Source organism: Tenrec ecaudatus, chromosome 17 (genome assembly GCF_050624435.1).
Source record: "Tenrec ecaudatus isolate mTenEca1 chromosome 17, mTenEca1.hap1, whole genome shotgun sequence".
Taxonomy (NCBI): domain Eukaryota; kingdom Metazoa; phylum Chordata; class Mammalia; order Afrosoricida; family Tenrecidae; genus Tenrec; species Tenrec ecaudatus.
In genome coordinates this window covers 42,700,593-42,724,378 of record NC_134546.1, presented here as the reverse complement: position 1 = coordinate 42,724,378, position 23,786 = coordinate 42,700,593, and the positions used below count along the sequence as shown (strand labels likewise).

Below are 23,786 nucleotides of genomic sequence, written 5' to 3'. Positions count from 1 at the left end.
TCATAGCATAATAAATCGCTATGATCTAGGCGTCTTTAAGAAAGCGTATTTAAAAATTGACCTTTAAGATTAAAATAAAAAAAAACAATGTACATAACCTTATGAATGGACCTCTTTCGATTTTAAACTTAATTAATCGAGCAGGTAACTTGGAAGCTGTGATAGTTTATTGTGCCAGCCTGGCCGATAAACGCAAGTAGGATTAATTGAAGGGCAGAGGGATAAATGGCTCGGTGAGCCTCACCTGGCTTGTTCTGTGCCTCAGTTTAAAGGGGTACACCTGTGTCGCTGTAAGTTGGGGTCCCTTTAAGCCCACACGATTTGAATGTTCATCTCTGGAGCTGGGGACCGACAGTTGATGACAGTTGGGGACCTGCCTTACTGTTTGCTGCCTGGATATATGTAGCCCAGCTCTCTCTACAGAAGGGGACTGGCAACTGGTGGCTCTCAAACCTTAAAGGACTGCTAGTGTCTCAATGCTTTATAATTTAACTGTTAATTTCTTGCATTATCTATCTTTATATAATTTAGCAGTTTGTTTCTTGTATTATATATCTATCTTTATAAATATATTTATATATGTAATTACTAGCAATCTAGTTTGTCTCTCTAGAGAACCCTGTCCAACACAGACCTCTTTCGATGTTAAACTTAATTAACCGAGCAGGTAACTTGGAAGCTGTGTTAGTCCAGGTAGACTAGAGAGACAAATCCATAGAAAATCATATATGTTGTTAAGAGAGTTTTATTTAAAGAGTAATTTTACCATAAGAAAGCATCCCAAGCCAGTCCAAGCCCATAAGTCCGATATTAGCCCATATATCAAATACCAATCTATAAAGTCCTCTTCAGACTCACAAAACACATGCAATGATTCTGAATACAGGACAATCACAGGCCAGAGGGCAGAAAGTCTTTGGATCCAGTGGTGATATAAACATCTCAGTGCTGGCAGGGGTCTCCACATGGCTTCTCCATGTCTAGGGTTCTGGCTGCATCAGGGTGGGTCCATGTGGCTCCTCCTCAGGGATGTCTCTCAAGGAGTCAGTCTTGTGTCTTGTCAGGAGAGCGTCTCTAAGAGAGTCAACAGTGAGAACGTGTCTCCAGCCTCCAAGAAGGAATACCGGATTTCCCAGAATTCTCAGGAGAAGGCCAGGCGCACACAGAGGCCTTATTGGCTATGATCTGATTGACAGGTTAAAGTCCACCCCTACGCTCTTAATCCTCAAATTGACAAACTATTTTATAACTTCCACAGACCACCCCTTGTCAATCTGACACTTTCACATAACTTTGTAACCATATATAATTTTCAAACAGATAGTAATAAAATCATATCTGTACCTAACAGGATAAAACTAAAATGCATACAATTTGATATGTGCCACCCTCATGTAAACATAATATTCTATAAGTGACAGAACAAAAATGTTCTATGCCTAACACTTGCAGTTAAGTAACACCTATACCTTAATCCTATAATCATATGAATATATTTCCCCACCTATGAAGGTTTGTAAGCCAACTACTTCATGCCTTTATTCCCATCTTGGGGATCCAGTTTCTATACTGCCCACTTACAGAAGCCAATGTTTTATTTTGTGGGAAGATCTTTTATTACCTTTTTATCGACTAAAACATTTAAAAACATATTTGGTATAATACATATATCAAATCATTCTACAATTCAAGCACATGCAGCAGAATTGTACATTTGCTACCACAATCAGTTTCCAAACCTTCTTTTTCTCTATAGACCCCTTGACGTTACCACCCCTTCATCACGCCACCAACTCCTTGTCCCTCTTCCCCCAAACCCTTATTCCACTTGCTGACTCTACTCTGTAGCTTCATCAGTCCTGGTTTTCTTACCCCAAATTGGAAAAACATATACCACAACTTCAAGAGGGTGACCCCAATGACATAAAACTCCTGAGATCTCCCTAATACGTACAATCAAAAACCAAACAAAACAATACAACCCCCCCCCCCCCCCAAGAAAAAAACCTTAAGATGTTTGGTAGCCAGATTAAGTGCAGAAGCATTCTAGAGGAAATCTGCTGACAAGTTTTAACTGTTTATATCAGGCTTCTGCCTTTGACCTTTGATATTCAATTTATCAGTGCACTCTGTTAATGGCGACTTTCCTCCTCAATTGTAGGTAGAGGGAGTTCACCGGAAGTTGTATTCATGTAGAGTCCCATCAATGAGTCTTGACTTCCCACTGTCATCCATAGTCAGATGCTCAGACTTTAGGCTCTGATCTTAACCCCTCCCTTTAACTTCAGAGTCTATGCTTCACAATCCTTTGGTGGCTGATGACGGCGTGCTTTTTTCCATGAGGCCATCTCACATAGATGCTTGCTTATTTGGAGACAAACCCTTAAGTCCCCAGATGCAATTTTATCTGACAGCCAGGCACCATCTAATATCATCACCACATTTTTCTATAATACCTGTCTCCTTCATGTTCCCTTCTTGGAGGTGAGTATTGAGCAGGGCCATGATCTAAGAATTCGTTCTTCAGTTGGGCTGGGATTTAGTGTGAGCCTCAAAATCATTTTCGGATCTATATTTTTTTTGTTGTTTCAATTTATTCTTACTTAGGAATTAACCCAAGTGTCATGTCATTGCATCATTCAATCTCATCAAGCAGAATTGTACCACTGCTTCCATAAGGCATAATCAGGCCCCCAACATCTTATTTCTTTCTGGGTACCTTGACATCATCTCCCTCTGATTGTCACTCCACCCCTTGTACCCTCTCCCTGACCCCTTTGTTCTTGCTATCCCTAAGCGCTCATCAAATTTGGGTTTTATGAAAGGAAAAACAGAAAAAGCTTATTTCACAACTTCAAGAGGGTAATCCCCACTCCATAGCACCTCTAAGATATATTCTGACATGACAAGCAAAACCTGACCCATTAGAATGATCATCACAGGTTTGCCAGAATAACACATATTTATACAACATATAGCACATTGATGCAGCAAGACCTTATTTGTCCACCCACCAATAGCTCTTCAAAATTGGTACAGCTGTCTTCTGCTTCCTCAGACACCTTGTATTTTCTGGGTTAAATCCTCAGGTACTAAGTACATCTGAGGTAGCGGCTAATTGCTTATTTGCTTTGGGGATATGTCCAGTAACGGTATCTCAATCATCATCTGATTTAGTTATCACCATATCTCCTTCCACAGTGGTTGTAATAACTACAAGACCACCAGCAGTGGATAAGAGTTACAATCTCACCTCACCATCTCCAGCATTTGTTGTTCTCAGTTTTTAAAAAATTGCCTGCAGTTAGCGGTGGTAGGTGGTATCACATGGTTGTTTTGACTTGCATTTCCCGGATGACGAATTCATGGGAGCATTTCTCATGTGTTTAAAAGCCATTCCCATTATTTGTGAATTGTCTGTCCACGTCCTTTACCCACCTTCTAAGGGAAGACTTGTAAAATACTGTAGATTTTAGTAATTAGTCCTTTGTCCGTTATGCCATTGCTAAATATCTTTTCCCAATCTGTGGACTCTCCATTTACTCTTTTAATGAAATCTTCCGATGTATACAAGCATTTTGTTTTTAATAGGTCCTACTCATCTATTTTGTCTTCCACAGAGGGTGTTTCCTTTGTTATTTCAATTAGCCTGGGCAGTCCCTGCAACTTTCTATCTACTTTCTTCTTTCTTGAATGGTTTCTGCGGAGAGCTCTGAACTTATTCTTATCTGCTTACCTTTATATGTGACTGCTTTTTACGCTCTAGCTGCTTTCAGGATTCTCCTCTTTGCCTTCAAGTTGGATAATTTGACTACAATCTGCCTAGATTTTTTGGGGTGTGTGTGTGTGTGTGTGTTATTTGGGTGTGTGCGTGTGTTAATCTAATTGGTGTCCGCTCTTCTTTCTGGATAGTTAGTGTCACTTCATTTGTGATATTGGATAAATTTTCTTGTAGGGAGGAGGAGCTGACTGTGTAGGTTGGGGGAGGATAAGCTAGGTGCTAGAAAAGGTATTGTGTGTGGATAATGAGGTGTGTTAGTTGGATGAAGAGGAGAAATAGGATATAGGTATTCTGGAGTATGTTTTAGTTAGTGGTATTAATCTTAGGAAGCCTTCCTATTAATTGTGTTATTTTTTAATAACTTGGTGAAGAGGTTTATCAGAGATACTATAGGAGATACGTGTTTACTTTAGGTTAGAGGAGAGTGTACATTATTGAGGTGTAGGAAGCTGGGAAGCAGATCCTAGAGGTGAGGGTGGTTGAAGTACATGAAGGAAATATTATATGAATCTACTATAGTCCCTCATTGACCCTGTAAATTATGTAGGAAGAGTGCAGTTTTTCAATTATTTGTGTTTATAAGAGGACCTCTTAATAGTAGAATGTTGCACAACTCTCCACTTCTTACACAGTCACAGGGTGGATATAGGCTATTGTAATGGGTGCCCAGGGAAGAAGGGCTTGTGACCAGAAGGTCTGGAAAATCCCAGTGAAATATGTCAAGAAATAATAGTTTTTTACTTCAATATTTTTGTTAAGAAAAAGCTTCTATGATTTTGTAGCAGAAGTGCTGTAAGATCACTCCAATCCCCTGAATTGGCCCCCTTACCTGCAGATCTTGGGACCACACACAGGGAACTCCTGATGGGTGACCCTCCATCAACACCAGCTTTCCAGAAGTCCTCTGGAAGCCAATGCTTTATTAGACCATTTACTTACTTTTCCCCCAGCAGTTTTGTTGGTATATAATTCATATAGCGTATAATTCAATAGCTCAATCACACCAAGAAGAGTTGTACAATTATGACCACAATCAGTTTTAGAACAATTTCTTCATTTTTGTACTCATTGTTATTAGCGCCTATCTCCCCCAACCTCTCTGGCCACACCCCCAAGGAATCATGAATCCAGTTACTGTCTCAATAGATTTACCTAACCTGGATTTCATGTACAGAAAAACATTAAACAAAAACAAAAACCAATAATAGAGTAAAACTTCAAGCAAAATAAAGCAGAAAATAGTAGATCAAGAAAACTAGACCAAATTTAAATGGATATTAAAGGAGATCAAATGTCAGTGTGCTAAATTTTAACCTAACTACATCTTCAGTAACCCAGTTTCCAATGCATTCTGCATGATAGAAAGACTGCTTACATCCTTGGTCCATGGTCAGAAGGAATTCACCAGAGCTTTCATCCACTTATATTTCCCCCTTCAGTTTAAAACATTTTAAAAAATGAAAGATCTTTAAAATTGAGATCAAATGATAAGGTACTTTATTTTAAACTCATCTGCCATAATCAACATTTACAGTGCTCTCTGCCTCATAACAGGGCTATTCACACCCCTCAATTATGATCAAAGGGGATTCATCAGAGGCTTAACCCATGTGGACCCCGAAAATGGATTTGGGGCTCCCTCTCTTATCCAGGGTTTACTGAAAACTAGACGTCCACATTTTGAGCTATCATACCATTCCTTCCTTTAGATTTTGATTATATTATTTACAACCTTTAGATCGCATCAGCTGGTGTGCTTCTCCCATGTGGATTTAGTTGAAACCTCACTTAGACAGATGTTTGTTTGAAAATAAGTCTTTCAAGACTCCGTGTACTATTCTTTGTGTTATCCAGGCATGGACTTGCTGCTTCGCCAAACTGCTATCACTTCCACAGCATCCGTGATTTCCTGACAAGGGCATCATCAAACAGCGCCATGTCATAGAATTAATTGTTAGATTGGAGCTAGATTTAAGTGCAAGCCCCAAATCCATTCATGTATCTGTGGTTTATATATGCCTCTGGTTCACCTTAAGACATCATTGTCATTTTGTGTTAGACAACATATCAATCATCCCCGCTGTCCCCCCGGGGGCCTCAGCTCCACTGCCGTCAAGTCAATCTTGATCCATCATGCCACTATAAGGCAGGCTAGATGCCCCTGGGAGACCCCAAGCCTCATCTTTCTTCTTCAGAACTGACTGGTGGTTTTGAACTGCTGACCTTCAATTTTCAGCCCATGTATAACCCCTATGCATCGATAGCATCATTTGTTTACTCAATGGTATAGATTTGAAAACACTGTTTCTAAGAAACCTTAACAAGACTGATCAAGTGGATTACAGAATGGATTACAGACAGTGCACTTGTCTGCACTGATCACAGAGAGATGTTTAAACATGTCTTATATGAAATAGCTGTGTATGTATGAATTGTTACTTCAGTAGCAATACTTTTTACTTAACCTATATAAAAGTGAGTCAAATTTAATATTGATAATGCCACAAATATAATAGAAACTTTTTCTTAAATATATCAAAATGGAAAACTATTATTTCTTGACATAATCTTCATCAAGGCTGTTTTGTTTTTTTACCTAACTCTTACCCAAGTTTATTTTACAATTTTGAAAATATTTTTATTAAAATGTCAACATTAATATGAACACATTTTAAAGTAAATGAACTTTGTCTCATATTTATTTATTAGTTCATTTCCTAGGGAATCTGTAACCCATTATCATAAAATGTTGATGTTGTTCTTAGTTTTTTTGTGTTGGTTCCAAGTAATAATACTCCACTGTACAACAGAACAAAACAGTGCCCAGTGCACGATCCTCATGTTATTGTGATGTTTGAACGCATTGTTGCAGCTGTTGAATCAAGCAACCTCTTGGGGATCTTCCTCTTTCTTTTATTGGCCTTCTACTTTACCGTGCATGCTGTCCTTTTCCAAGAACTGGTCTCCTGACAACCAGCCCAAAGTTGGTGCTCAAAGGAACATTCCGGTTGCACTTCCAAGGCAGATTTATTAGTTCTTCCAGCAGTCCGTGGTATATTTAATATTCTTCATGAACACCACAATTCAATTGCATCAATTTTCTGCAGTCTTCCATATTCATATTCCAACTTTCACAAGCATTTGAGGCGATTGACAATGCTATTGCTTGGATCAGATGCACCTTAGTCCTCCAAGTGCAATCTTTGCTCCTTAACGCTTTAAAGCAGCAGTTCCCCACCTGTAGCAACGAAAATAATTTTATGGTTGACAGGAGGGGAGGGGGCGGTCACCACCACATAAGGAGCTGCGTTAAAGGGTCACAGCATTAGCAAGGTTGAGAGCCACTGCTTTAAAGAGTTCTTATGCAGCAGTTTTTCCCAAAGCAGTATGTAATTTGATTGCTTTACTGCTGCTTCCTTAAGTATTGATTGTGGATCCAAGCAAGCTGAAATCCTTGACAACTTCAGTATTTCTCTATTTTCCATGATGTTGTCTATTGGCCCAGTTAGGAGGATTTGGGTTTTCTTTACATTGAGTTGCAATCTATATCAAACACTGCCGTCTTTGAGCTCCGTTATTCAGCCCTCCTTACTTTCAACAAGTAGAATTGTGTCATCCACATTTTCCAGGTTTTTAATAAGCCTTTCTCCAACCGGGATGCTAAGATAATCTTCATGTAGTCCAGTTTCTCTAATTATTTGCTCAGCACACAGATTGAATAAATATAGCGAAAAGATACAACACTGAAACCTGCCCTTCCGTATTTTAATCCACTCAGGATTCTCTTGTTCTTAGTCTGTGTACAGGTTCCACATATGCACAATGTAAGTGCTCTAGAATTTCCATTATCTCCAATGCTGTCCATATGTACTATGCTCCATACAATTAAATACCTTTGCATAGTCAAGAAAACACAAATAATCATCTTTATGGTATTCTGTGTTTTCAGGCAAGAACCACATGACATCAGCAATCCCAACGTTTGTGACAATTTCTCTTATGAATAAAACTTGAATTTCTGGTAACTCTGTTGATGCATTTTTGAAAATATTCCTGAATTCTCATCAGCAACATTTTACTTGCATGTGATATTAGTGGTATTACTGGGTGATTTCTGCATTGTATGGAATCTATACAAATATGGATTCATTTCCATCTACTGACTAGGTAGCTGTTTTCCAAATTTCTTGGCATAGATAAGTGTAGTCAATTTGATTTCTGTGTATCCCATCTTGGGAAGTCCATGTGTATAACTGCCTTTTGCGCTGGTAAAAAAATAATATTTTCCCTGAACACATTGCTGGTTCTGAAAATTTCTGTGAGGTCATCCCAGTTTCATTTCTTTCACCAAATTCATATTTTCCAACTACTGTTCCTTCTTTTGTTTCCTACTTTTGCATTCCAATCACCAATAACTATCAATGCATCTTAATTGCATGCTAGATCAATTTCCAACTGAAGTTGTTTTCAGAATTGTCCAAATTATTCATCACTAGGCTGTGTGGTTGGTGCCTAAATTTGAACAAAAGTTGTATTGATTTAATCTCTTTAAAGGCTGATAGATATAATCCAATCACCGATGGCATTGTGCTTTATGATGGATTTAGCAAGATTCTTTCTGATGGTGATTTCCTTATTCCCAGCATAGTAAACCATATGATTTTCTGACTCAGAAGGGCCAATACCAGTCCATGTCAGCTCACTAAGGCCTAGATATTAATCTTCATGCCATCCATTTCATTTTTGAACATTTCAATTTTTCCTCAGTTAACACTTTGCACACCCAAAGGTCTAATCCATAGATTGTTGCAGCTGTTTCTCTTTACCTTGAGTCATGACCCATCAGAAAATTAAGATCCTCAGGACTCCGCTCCCATTGGCTGTACTGGACTCACACCACCATGGTTGGCTCCCCTCCAATAAATCATCCCCTCCAATAAATCATCTCATCATATTTCAAGTGCCCTCAGAACTGAGAGGTTCATCTGCCAGCAGTATCTCTGGATAACGTTCTGCTTCCTTTGTTTCGTCTTTTAGTATTTGACACTGTTTGGAAGCCATGCATAAGATTTCAGTGGCTTCTTCCTCCAAAGTGAACATCCAAGTCCTTCTTTGTTGTTAGTTCTTAGTCTGGAAGCTCCACTGAAATCCGCTTACTTTGGGTGACTCTGCTGCCATTTGAAATACTAGTGACACAGTTTCCAGCACCACAGCGACACCCGAGCCACTACAATACACAAACTGACAAGCGGTGGATTCTGATTCATAGCAAACTTATTTGAGTTTCTGAGACAATAAATCCTCAAAGGAGCAGGGAATATTTGCTAAACACCTTACCCACAGAGCCACTGGGTCTCCTTATGCAGTCAAAAACAAAGTAATATCTAACAAATGTTATAGTACGGTTACCAATCCTGGTCTTGCTCTGGGTGGCTTAGAAATAAAGACAGAGACTGGATAAAAGGGAACGGGGAAAGCTTTACTTTAGTTGAACTACTCAGGAGCAAGATGGGACTAGAGTTTCCAATATAAGCTTCCCCTCAAAAAAAGGCATTTGCAGATGTATATGTATACACTGGAAGTAAATTTAGGGGATGATGGATATGTAACCATTTCCCAAGGAAACCTGATGAATATGTATTAGGGTAGGGTTGTCGGATCTCTGATTTTGAAATATCATCTGAGTTGTTCTGATGATGCCTTTTCAATGACTTTTGCTTCCTTGACCCAATATTCTTTCCTTCCAGGATTCCTGTAAGTTGTGACTGTCCTTGCTGTGCATGTTTGGAAGGCCAGGTCAGATTTTAACTGATACTTGCTTACTGTGGCAGAACTCTTTCCCAAGAGAAAAAGTCTCAAAAGAAACAGGTTTTCAGAAAGCAATAAAACAAGTTTATTATGGAAAATATATGAGGTCTATACATTTCAATATCCCATGACAACATCTCTTATATCCTAAGGGTAGGTTCATTGGGCAAACTGTGGATTTGCTGCATTACACAGGGCTATGTGGGTTGTAAATTGGCCTCATTATTCTCTACTTAAAAACGGAGAATCAAGCTTGGGTAATTTCCCTGCAAATTATACTGTGTGTGCACTTGCATGCATTTCTTGCAATTATTAGTCACACAAGAATAATCTTCGTGAAATGATTTCAAAGACAAAGAAAATTTTTTCTTCCAGAAATCTCCAAATTTTGGTCAGCCTTTCTCAGGCTCCTTTGTCATTGCACAAATTAATATGTGGCCTTTTATCATGAAGTACTGGAACACATTTGCTGCTGCTCAGTGCTATTGAGTCAATTCTGACTCCTAGTGACTGCATGCACGCCAACAGAATAAAAAACTGCCCTGTCCCATGTCATTCTTACGATTGTTTTTATATTTGAACCTGTTGTTGAAAACAGTGTATCAATTCATCTTAAACACTAAAGGTAGCTGTTGATATGAATCTCTAAATTAGTAAAGCTACATGTAAGAATGTAAAATTTAAGTTAAACCAAGGTATTGACATGCATCTTCTTATCTATCTGCATTAACGGATTGGTAATGTATGTCCATCCGGATTTGCCAGCGAGTATCAGTTGTAACTTGAGCTGGCCCTTCAAAGCATTCTTGTTGTTTTTATTTAATCATTTTATTGGGGGCTCATACCACTCTTATCAGAATCCATACATATGTCAGTTATGTAAAGCATGTGCTTTAGGAAAGTCAGGCTACTCGTCCTTTCAAAACAGTTAGGATTTTATTAGATTTGACATCTTTTCTAAATAATGAATTTTGTGCAGCCAATTTTGGGGTCAATTTAGTCAATCATGCAGATGTTATTTGTCTACAAATAACATAACTATATATGTCTTCCCGCTGACTAACTATTGTGAATATAATGCTGACAGGTCTCAAGATGCTGCAATTGACTAATATGGAACTAGGTTGAATTATTACAAGGAGTTCCACGTGGGGTTGACAGTGTTTAACCAGCTATTAAAAATGTATATGTAGTACATCTCTATATGAATCAGATTGAAATAAATGGTTGCTATTCTTGTAATGACAGCCTGCCATCCCAGATTAATGCTATAAATGATGTAGACAATGAACTCTAATTCCACAGATTCCAAAGTGGAAATTAAAATAATAATAATAGTAAAACACAAAGAGAAAGCTTAGAGCAACATTTCTTTACATCTTGTCACTTTATAATTACTAAGAAAACAGTACCATTTACTTGAATAAAGATGAAATATGTATTGGATCGAGTTCCAGAGTCATTGGAATATTTGTATAGATTAGACTGAAATTCTTATGTGATTCTGAATATTTATATATTTAATATGTGAACTACATGTCCAGAGTTGATTGTGGTATATGAATATACGTGATTACTAAACTAAATTTTATAAAGCTTAAAAGGAATGCTCTAATGAATAACTTGCCTAAGCCAATTTTCCATTTAAACTTTCACCCAAATGACAATGAAAGTATAGAAAAAATTTTTTTAAATAATAACTTGCTATGAACCTGTGTTAGTTTTCAATTGCCATGGGTCTTGAAATATCTGCCATCTAATTCAAACGTTATAAAATTCACAGTCTCCCTATGACTTTTATTCTAAGGCTCTCTTCTGTCAAGAGCAACTCACTATTAAGTCTGTAAAGGGTGTTCAGTAAGTTGGCTGGAGAGGCAAACAATGGTAATTGTGCATAGATGACTGGCGTAGGTGAGAATGTAGGAAAACTGCTGAACTTTCTAAGCTGGCTTCCTGGTCAAAGGTAAGCCAAGATATGTTCATTTTAGGAACAGGCCTTGAGAAAGCGTATTACGAGTTTTGATGGTTCTCCTAGTGAAAGCCTCTTCCTTAGCCATTGTGTGTGAGTTTTCTCTTAGAGACTTTTGAACCTTCCATTGATTGTTTTTTTCCCCACAGTAAATCTTGAGCAGGACTTCTCCCAGCTTGAGTCTCCAATCTCCGCTTCCGTCTGTGCAGTGGGGATTTTCATTCTGTGTGACGGAGGTCTGATAACTGTATAACAATGGCTCGGCTGGACCTGCCGGACCTCTGCAAGAATGCTGCCTTTCATATTTATTCCACCCTGGGAAATGATTCCCGGTATTGAGTAGAGGGCATCGGTATTTCTTTAAATAGAACCCTCTCTCTTTCTCTCTCTCTTCTCCACCCTCTTTTCACTCTGATGAGTGACTGTCAAAATTGTTCCTGTTCCAGTTTAAGTCAACACCATTTGACCTTTCACTGGATTGAAAGTACTTGCTCACTCTGGAAATGTACTGTTAGGTGGTTGGCTATTTAAAAATCAGATTCTGTCCTCTGTTGGGATAAACTCTGAAACCCTGGTCATTCTGCAGGCAGAGTTTGACCGTCTCACTGCACAGGATTGTCTCAAATACTCTTACACCAACTTATGATTTACAAATCATTAAATGGAATTCCACTTTGACAGAATAAGTCTTAACATGTTTGAAAGGATGAGAACATTTTGTATGAAAATATTTTTATTGGGCAAAAGAACAAGTTCGGGGTATGAATGTGGTTCAATGCGAGAGCTAGAGGACTTTTTTTCCCCTTGGCATTCGGCGTGACTTCAAAGAATAGGAATGTTTAATCTTAGCAGCTTATTGTAATACATTTAAGATTCAGTGTATAAGGTCACACTGACTCTGGGGGGTAATATGTAGGCAAGGGGATGCCTGTTATAAAGTCTCAGAACATTAACTTCATGTGGAATCCCACATTTGAAATATTTCTATGCGCTGATTACTGTGTTTCGAACCAATGACACTGTTGTTTTTATCCTAGATTTAGTCTAGGGAAGTGTGGATGGTACATCCGTAGCTATTTCTGGCTGACTAACAGTCTATCTTTCTGTCCATTAGATGACAAAGCCCGATGAAGTTCTATATGTCAGTGAGTGTTTTGTATCCACAGCCTACACAAGTTTAACCTTGTTATTGGTGGGTTTGATTTAATAGGTCTGAGATAGGGTTACAAAGTCTAATTTATTTTAAAAGCTTTCCAGGTTATTAACATACACACACTTTGTAAAGTCTGAGATTGTAAACAAATATATAAGAAGACTTTGAGCTCTTATTCATGGAATTGAGCTACCAAAAAATGTTATTGCTTTAGAAGGCCCTGGCACCACGGTAGGAATAGGCTAGCCAAGAAGCTCAATATGCACTAGTTTACAGTAAGTGAAGTATGTACAGGCTTAGTTGTGCTGTACAGCATCTTAATTAATCCTGTGAGTACCTTGTTTTTGAGTATTCAATCCTCTATCAAGATTTGACCAAAGAGGCAGGCTACAGTGGATATAAACAGTTAACACAAGCCCAGGGAGCAGTAGTTCCACTCAGAAAAACTAATCCCCCTTTCCCGAGGGCCAGCTTGGCATAGCCCTAATCTTAAGATACCCCCCAAGTTTTAAAAAGCTTAATAAACATGGCCATTCGAAGGCTTCTCTCTCTCTCTCTCTCTTGTGCTTTTAAAATTTCTCTGTGTAGCACCCAATATACACCTGGTCTCCTAGAAATCTATCAGCATAACAATACAAATATAAACCACAACAGCAACCTGCCCTCTGAGGAGACTTTATTCCTACCTGATAGCCTGGCAGGCATAGAACCCATTCCTCCACCCCCACTTGGTCACTCCCATCATCTGAAAGAGTGGGTGTAAGTAGTGAATAGACCAACTCTTCATACAAGACTAGGGAGCTCTAGCTCAAATCAGCAAAACTAACCCAATTTCCCTGAGATACAGCTCATTGGAAGGCCTTCTCTGGGTGGCAGCTAGCACACACCTGGTTCATTGAAAACATATTAACATAACAAAAGAAGTCAAAACTGCAGCACAGACAGGGAGTTTAGGCTTGAAACAGAAACTGCAGTCTAGGGGCCCAGACAGAGCTCATAGGGCGCATACCTACATATCCACTAAACTATCCTGTGACCCCAACCCATGGTCATTATCCCAAGCCCATCAAATAAGTCAACTGCCCTCTGAGTGGGCCCTTGCTTTATTTCACTATCTTAGGCCACCTTGGTAGGTGGCAGTTATAGACCCCATTCTCCCACTCCCATTTGGATAGCCATTCCCTCTGACAGATTCACCAGAGGTCTATTCTCTCAAGGTAATAAACTTAAATTATAAGAATGCAGGACTTGCAGCCATACCAAATACAAAAATAATTCCCCTATCCTTAGTCTCAACCCTACACGGTCACAAGATAGTAAAACATCATAGTACCCCCCACAGCTTAAAAGCCCTCTGCTTCACTCATTCATGGTCCTTCCACCCCAATCCCAGACAATGTGTGAGACCCAGCTCCTCTTTTTGCTGGTTTTGTTATTGTTCTATGTTCTATCAATCTTATCACTCCCCCTGCTTTAAAACAAAGTTGAGAACTGTTCTTATAATCCATCCTCAATGAGGCCTTCGCCATTAGTGGGTACACAAAAGCACAGGATATATATATATATATATATATATATATATATATATATATATATATATATATATATATATATTCAAATTATTTTGTGTGTTTTCTAGACCCTTAGCATACCATCAACCCAGAAATTAAGGCAAAGCTTAGAGCCCAAAGAAACATAATTTAATAGCTGATCTGCATCTTTCTCTAGTATTATTTTTAAAACTTTTGTCCTTTGCCCTTTCCTTTAATTTTCCTTTCTTTAATCTAAATATATAAAGTTTTATTTCATAGCACTATTGAAATATCTTTTAATTTCTCCTTCTGATCAAACCTTTTCTTTCCCTCTCATTCTCATAAAAACAATAGTTGACACTATTCTTACATTTTTAAATCATTTTTTTCTATCAAATATTAGTTCCCATTCTTCCATCACTGCAAACAATAATTTTTTGGACCTAATTTCCCTTCTTTCGACCTACCAAATAACACTACCTGATCCCTCCCATTTTAATATTTTCTTTCTTTTTCAGGGGGCCTATTATACCTTCCTCTGTCCTTTTGCTAACACTTCCTCTCCCACTTTATGATCCCTCCCCTAATACCCACTCTAACACTCACCCTCCTTCCAGATAATACGAACTGCCCACCAAACCTCAACTGCACCAACCACCAGAGTTAACCATTCCCAAATAACACCACCTCCATAAACCCCCTGGTAGTGACGCAAAGAGGTCAAAACCAACAACAACAAACTACGGAAGATATTGGTGCATGCGCGCGCGCGCGCACACACACACACACACACACACAACACAAGAGAAACAGAAACAAATAAGCGAACATTAAGCAAACCTAAATATAATACCTGACACTTGAGCAGGCTGTGGATTTAGAAGGAAAAGAATTTAAAAGAAGGATTATGACACTTGCACAATAGCTGAAGGAAGAGTCTGAGAGAAAAAGTGAAACAATAGTAAACTTGTACCCTCACACGAAAAACTCCAAACAGAGACACAAGAATCAAACACTGAAGTAGCGGAATTAAACAACACTATAAAGGAACAGCACCAAAATGATAAAGGAACAGAGAAACAGAATGGAAGAAATGGAAACCCGAATTAGTGAAGGAGAAGACAAGCCTATAGATTCCAACCTAAAAAAAGAAAAAATAACAAAAAATGTTTAGGGACCAAGGAAAGCACGAGAAAAATGTGGGACACAATTAAGAGGAACAACTGTTGTATATAGGGATTCCAGAAGAGGAAGAAACTAAAGGTCCACACAAAGAATCATCCAAGACCTCCTGAAAGGAAACTTTCCCCAATGTCTAATGGAGGAAAAGATAAGTATTTGGGAAAACAGAACAAATAAACAAAAATAGCCAGGAGAGATTTTGCAGAAACCATGCAGGCAAGAAGACGATGATGTATACAGAGAATTTGTGGAAAAGCCATGAAACCCTGGAATCGTGTGGTGGTAGTTACATAATTTCATGTCAACTTGCAGTGAAGGTGTCAAGTCTAGCCTGCCAATCAGGTTACACCTTGACACTGCCTCCTTGTTGGCATACCCTCTTTGACAGGAGGGTCCTGGGAACCCCACTCCTCTGCCCCCTCTGCTTCACCTGCATTTTATAAGACACGATGAAACACCACAAGTCCTGGAGATGCGCCCAACACCATTGGATCCACAATACATTGTACCCACCAGCCAGTGGTCTTCCTGCATTCTGCATCATTGCATGTTGCTTTGGAGTCTGAAAAGGGACTGATGGACTACTGTCACACTTATTGCCTTAATCTGGACTGGACTGGGATGTTTTCCTAATATACAATTCCTTCTTGATATAAAGCTCTTTCTTTCTTTCTTTTTGAATGTAAGCATTTCATTTATTGAATTCCAATCAAAGCAACCAAAAAGTCATACTTCCAAATAACGGTACAAGTCATCTTTTCCTGTGAAGCCCATGTGACTCAGTGCCACAACTACACTTTCTCTCCCTAAAAGCAGCCGGTTCGTCAGCCCCTGGCAGCAAAGAAACTGGCCTCTGGCACTCGGTGGGCTCCACACAAATCAACTCTATAAAACATGCAGAGATCTACTCTGCCGAAGTGTCAAAGGAACAAGAAGGAGCATTGTGCTTATGGGTCTGATACTTGCCAAAATATACCGACATGGTAATAAAGCTCTTTCTTACACATATTATGAGTGTCACTGGATTTGTTTCTCTAGTCAGCCTGGCCTAACACACTTATACCCAAAAAAATTACCACTCAAGGATGATGTAGAAATAAAAGTATTCCAAGACAATGTGAAATTAAAAGAATTCAGAAAAACAAGACCAAAAATGACTCAATGAAGTAGCATGGCCAAAAATCCAACAGCAACAACATGCAAACTTGAAACCAACATAGAGGACAATTCCTCATAAAAACCAACACACAGACACAAAGAAACACACAAAGCAAAGAAATAACACAGTAAGAATAAAGATACAAAACACAATACACATACAAACACACAAGAAAAACATATATAAAGCAAATGACAGTTACAAATACTTACATATCAATGGACTAAATATGCCACTAAAGAGACAGAGTAGCTAAATGAGTAAGAAAACAAAATCCATGAAAAAGGTGCCTACATGAAACACACACACAAACACATGAACAGACTAAATATCAGAGGCTAGACAAAAGCATACCAAGCAAACAGCACTAAAAGAAATAAGGGGCAGCAATATTAATCTCCAAAAAGATAGACTTCAAGACAAACAAGGTAATTACGAGATAAGAACAGATACTACAAGATAAAGGGACCATTAACTCAGGAACCCATTACTATAATAAACATATATGCACCCAACAGAATACTCTCAAAATAAGTCAAATTGTCATAGAATTGTAAGAGGATATAGACACTATTACAATAACAATGGGAGACTTTAATACACAACTCTCAAAGAAAGAGAGAACATCAAGATAAAAACTTAATAAAGACACCAAGAAGATAAATAGCACAAACAAACAAACGAACAAAAAGCCTCATAGACTGCTCCATCCAACAAAAGTATAGAATATGTTCTCCTCCAACACTCATGGAAGATTCTCAAGAAAAGACCACATACTAGGTGGCAAATCATATCTCAAAAAATTCAAGAAAATTGAGATACTACAATCAGTCTTCTCAGACAGCCACAAAATTATAATTGAACAATTAGATGGAAAGGAGCATAAAGAAAAATATAATGCTTAAAAATGATGGGTGATAAATATATGAAGGAAGAAATTTTAAAAATTCCTCGAGACAAACGAGAATGATAACATAACATATCAGAACCTATGGGACAAAGGAAAAGCAGGGCTCAGAGGCCAGTTTACAGATATCAGCAAACAGGAAATCTCATATCAACATCCCAACATAACACTCCAAGAACTAGAACAAGTACAACAACATAATTCCACCAATAAAGAAAGAAAGTAAATCATAAGGTTCAAAGTAGAAATAAATGATATTGAAAACAAAACAAAAATCAGCAAAACTAGAACCTGGTTCTTTCAAAAGATTAATAAAATAGATGGACTCCTGGCAAACTTTACAAATGAGAAAAAAGAAAAGATGCAAATATCCAGAAAAAGAGATGAAAACGGAGACATTACAACAGCTCTAAATGAAATCAAACGATTACTAACCTACTACTATTAAAATTATATTCAAACAGATTCCACAATCCAGAGGATATGGACACATACCTAGAAACACATAACCCACTGAAATTAATGTAGACAGGTATTGAAAAACTCATCAGACCCATAAGGAAAGAAGAAATAGAACATGTCATTAAGAAACTAGCAGCCAAGAAAATCCCAGGGCTAGATGGTTTCACAGGGGAATTCTCCCAATATTCAAAGATTATCTGACACAAATATTACACAAACTCTTCCAGAATATAGAAAGTGACAACAAACTCCCAAACACATTCTATGAAGCCAGCATAGCACCTATATCCAAACCAGGCAGAGATCCCACAAAGATGGAAAATTATAGTCCAATTTCCATCATAAATATAAATGCTAAAATCATGGCCAATAGAAAACACAGAGCATTAAAAAATAATTCACCATGACCAAGTAGGATTCATTCCAGCTGTACAGGGATGCTTCAATATTCACAAGACAATCAATGTAATCTACCACATAAACAAGGCAAGAAATAAAATCATATGATCATATCAATAGAAGCATAAAAGGCATTTGACAATATTCAACACCCATTTTTGTTCAAAATACTCAAAATAGGAACAGGAGGAAAAATCCACTACATAATAGAGGCCATATATGAGAAACCAACAAAGAAAAGCTAGAAAGAGTCCTACAGAAAACAGGGACTGGGGAATAATGTCCCCTGTCAGCACTCTTATTCAACCTCATGCTGGAAGTTTCCGCTAGAGTAATTGAAAGGTTGGAGATGGAGGCATGGAACAGAGATAGAATTTAGCCAGGAATGTGAAGTTGAGAAAGATTTTATTGAAGCAGGGAAAGAATTCCCAGGAGGGAAGGGAGGGCAGAGAAAGGGAGAGGGGCATCTTGAGTCCCCGGGCAGGTTCCATGATCCAAGGATTTAGGTCAGGGAAGTAGCGCCTGGCAGTTAGGCGGTGGGACTTCTATGGGGTATGAGCTTAAAGGCATATGAGCCAGTAAGGGGAAAGGAGGTTCTTTGTCCTGCGGTTGCAAGTTTTGGGCCAGGTGATGTTTGGTTAGTAAATCATGTTGTTCCTAGGAAACAATGCTAGGGAGAGGGGGTCTGTGTTCTGTCCAGGAAGGTAAGCTCTGTGAAACACTGAAGGCACGTGCTTTGAAGTTCAGCCAGGTCATTTGTCTTCTTGAGAAGCTGGTCCAAGGCACTGCCTTGGACAGCTTCTTCAGACAAAGAAAAGAAATCATGAAATACAAATAGGCAGAGAAGAGAAACTATCACTATTTGCAGATGATATGATCCTAGATATAGAAAACCCAAAAGTCTGCACAAAAGCCATTTGAAAAAAATTGAGGAATTCAGCAAGGTAGCCAAATACAAAATTAATAACCAGAAATTAATCAGATTTCTGTATACCAGCAGAGAGAGCTACGGAAAAGACATTAAGAAATCAATACCATTTATAAGAACCATACAAAAGATGAAATAAGTTGCAATAAACTTAACTAAAAAAACAACAACAGAGAAAACTATAGGATATTACTACAAGAAACTAACAAGGACTGACATAAATGGTAGAATATCCCATGCTCACGGATAGGTAGACTTAGTATTGTGAAAATGACAAGCAAAAAAAATCTATAGATAGAATGCAATACCAATTCACATCCCCCCAAAATTATTTCAAGCTATACAAAACCAATTACCAATTCCATATGGGCAGGCAAAAGACCCAGGTAAGCAAAGAACTTCTTAAAAAGAAGAATCAAGAAGAAGGCCTGGCACTGCCTCGCCTAAAACCTACTACATAACCACAGTAGTCAAAACAGTCTGGTACTATATGTATTGCTTTAACCACTGGAAGAATGATAGATTACAAAGATGTCCTTCGAGATGTGTGGTTTGGATGAATTCCAACTTGCTTCACACTCTATCAGGATGAGATAACTGAAAGGGAAGCAGAACCATATTATTTGCTTTTGCCAAGAATAAGTTATTTGACACTGGTAACTGACAAAGTGAAAAAGCACTTTTAGAAGGTTATGGGACAAGAAGACATTATGAGATGTGCTTTGAATATGAAGGCACACCACTGAAATGACATTACCCAACTGGTTTCTATTTGATCTTCTTGCATCAAGTTCAGATCTTCCTTGGAACATCACAGTACATTTTAAGAGTTTTCCTGAAAAGGACCTTCTGCACTACCCCTCTAAAGATGCAATTAAAGCTCATTTTATGTCATATGAAAGAAGCTGATGCTTTAAAGCATGAAAGTCAAGTTATCAATAAAATGCAGAAAAAAAAGATCAGAAGCAACTCTGGATGAGATTTCAAAATGACAGATTTGACCAGTTTGGGGGCATCAATTGGAAACTCATGGAATATCCTGCAGAAGAAAATGGATTTAACGACATCTTTTAGAAGATATCAGACAACTACTGAACGACCTTTCATTCAGAAGCTGTTTCATCCTGTGAATGCAGATGGACAGCTGCATACACTGGGATATCTCCTCAGAGAAGTTTGTCCTTCTGCAGTTTCCCCTGAAGATGGGGATAAGAAGAACCAAGTCATGCTTCATGGAATTGAGCCAATGCTGGAAACCCCTCTGCAGTGGCTGAGTGAACACCTGAACGACCCAGAAAATTGCCTTCATATCAGTATCATCCCACAGCCAACAGGTTGAAGGGTCCGCCATTTGCCTACAGGGATTCACCCGGAATCAGGATTTTGATCAGAGCATGTCACCTCTCTGCTTCACTCAAGTTGGGTGGAGGCACGCAGACCAGAAACACTCTGCCGCTGCAAGCCCAACAGGAAAAAGATTCCACGTCAGATAAGGGCGATGAGGCTGGTCTGACTTCACATCACCACTGCTTTCCTCCACTGCTGTCATTAAACGTCATCTGCGGCATGGGAGGCCTCACAGGACCACTGCAAGTCATCTTTTTCCTTGTAAGACACTATGGAGCTGAAACCTTTGGCTTAGGAAGAAAACAGAAATATGTGCCAGTCCATTTGTATTTCTGATTAACAAACAGGGGTGATTCCTGAGGTGACCAGGGTTGAACTTTCAGCTCAAGGGAGTGGAAACATTGGTTGAATTTTCCAAAGAATTAGCAAGAAAGCAAAAGAGAAATTCTGTTATCAGTAACTTGCAGTAATTTTTTTTCAAAAGATTAAATTACAGTAAACCCATCTTTCCTTAATGAAAATTTCTTATCTTTAGAATCTGTCTATTGGTATGCAAACAATCTTGTAACTTTGATAATGCACAGTGAAAGATTTTGAAATAAAGCTCTGAATATGTATTGACATTAAAAAAATACACCGACCAATGGATCAGAAGAGAGACATACAGACCAATGGATCAGAACAGAAACCCAGATGTAAAAGCATCAGCCTATATGCAACTAATTTTTGAAAAACATAGACATATCCAATGGGAAAAATGCAGCCTCTTCAACAAATGGTGTTGGACAAACAGGATTTCCATATGTAGAAGAATGAAACAAGCCTCATATCTCTCCTCATGCACAAAAATGAACTCATGATGTATTAAAGACCTAAATGCAAACCTCAAAACAATCAGGATCATCAAGGAGAAGCCTAGAACAAATTTAAGAGGCCATCGCAGGGCATACATAGACTACCAAGTATAATGGAGGAGGTACACACAGCAGAAGACAAGATAGACAACTGGGACCTGCTGAAATGACATCAATTATGCACTTACAGCAACACCAAAAAAGACTTCATCAGGAGAGTGAAACAAGATCCGAGAGACTGGGGAAAATTCTTAACAGACAAAGGGTTAATTACCTAAATACAACTGTACAACAGAGCAACAAGAAAACAAGAAATCCAATTAGGAAATGGGAAAAGGACATGAACAGACTGTTCACCAAAAATAAAGCCCAACTGGCTTACAAACAGAGGAAAAAATGCTCATGATCACTAGCTATCAGGGAGATGCAAATTAAAACCCCAATGAGATACCACTTTACACACACACTGCTAGCCCGCATTAAAAACAAAACAAAGCAGAAAACAAAAAATGCTGGACAAGACACGGAGAGATCGGAACTCATATGCTCTATTGGTAGACTTTTAAATACATACAGCCACTGTACATGGGACATGTTTTGGTGATACTTAAAGCAAGTAGAAATTGAAATCCCATATGATCCAGCAATACCACTATCAGGCATATACCCTAAAAAGATAAGAGACACAACGTGAGTGGATGTATGCTCTTGCATGTTAATAGAAGCTCTGTTAAAAATAGCAAGAAACTGGAAGTATCCCAAGTGCCCAACAGCAGAAAAATGGATAAAGAAGCTAGGCCACATACATACAATATATCCCCCCAAAACAGTGTTGAGAGCATGAAACACTGCATGACATGGAAGGACCAGATAACCATTATGTTGAGTGAAGTAAGTCAATAAAAAAAGGACAAGTATTGTATAAGAAGAAATAGCAATAAAACAAATCTTAAGGCCCAATTCCTGAACAAAAGGGGAGAAGCCTGCCTACTAGCCATGAATCATATATCACCTCCCTTTTATGCACCTCATAAGAGTGAAATATGACAAAATAATAATAATTTATAAGTTATCAAGGGTTCATGAGGAGTGGGGAGAGGGGAGGGAGGGGAAAAATGAGGAGCTAATACCAAGGGCTCATTTAGAAAGCAAATGTTTTGAGAATGATGATGGTAACAAATGTACAAATGTGCTTTACACAATGGATGCATGTATGGATTGTGATAAAAGTTGTATGAGCCCCCAATAAAATGATTAAATAATAATAATGAAGAACCAATGGAAAAAAGTGACCTTGAAGGAAGAGACCTCACATTGACTGGGGTCACTCCTTTAAGAAAGGGGAAATGGGAGAAGACCTACTTGAGACTATACATTGAGACAAGGCTTGGACAAATCAATGTCCGCCATCCCCCCGCCCCCCGCAAGAATGGAAGGAAAATTTTGCCAGAAAATCAAGGCAAGCCCAGGAAAGGGCATCATCTATATTTTGGAGGATACACTGATAGATAGTTCTGTTGGTGAACATAGTGGGAAATTGAGAAGTCACCTCACATCTGGAAGAGATGCTGAATGATGATTGTTGGGAACCTAGGGGGACAATGGGGCAGATTTTAGGTAACTGAGTAGACGCTATGAATTTGTTTCTACCCAAACATCTGTGAACAACACCAGGATGGTCACAGAAACTGACCTGGTAGGTTGGAAAGCACAATGGGCTACACCAGGAGGACTAAACATAGAGGTCTGGCTGAATGAACTGAGCCCTGCCTTGAAGCTGTCTGCACCCTTGAACTGAGGACTGGGGTACACCGATGGAAGAGGAAGCAGAGAATGGCTGCCCCAGACTTGTGGAAGTAGTGGTCTTTGGACGTTGTGGCGAGGTCCAATGGAATCTATACCCAGAGTCACCATATATTTAATACCTCAATGGCCCCCTCACTGTGACATGTCAGGTTCTGATCCACTGGGCAGGGATCTGAACTTGAAAGAATTGATCAAGGAAGTTACACCCTGGCACCAATCCTGTAATTAGGGTAAACAGAGCTCAATCAAAGGGAAGATTTGTAGGACAGAAATTCATGGGTTGTGGCTCATGGTGTAACTGTATATGCTTAGTCTCCTCCTACCAACAGTGTCCAGAGTGCTGTGTCATTGGAAAATTGATGAAGTTATCAGTGCAAGGGACTTATACCTAGGGAATGTGTGACAATGTTTTATTTTTCTGATTCTATGGGTTTTGTTTACTGATTTTAGTTTTTTGTTTGTTTGTTTACCGGTTGGTTTGCTGCTGATGTAGTTGGCA

The 23,786-nt window shown here is 38.6% G+C and overlaps 1 pseudogene; it reads left to right on the top strand.

Moving 5' to 3' along the window:
* Positions 1-19,795: 19,795 nt before the first annotated feature.
* LOC142430421 (autophagy protein 5 pseudogene) lies at positions 19,796-20,619 on the top strand (annotated as a pseudogene).
* Positions 20,620-23,786: the final 3,167 nt, after the last annotated feature.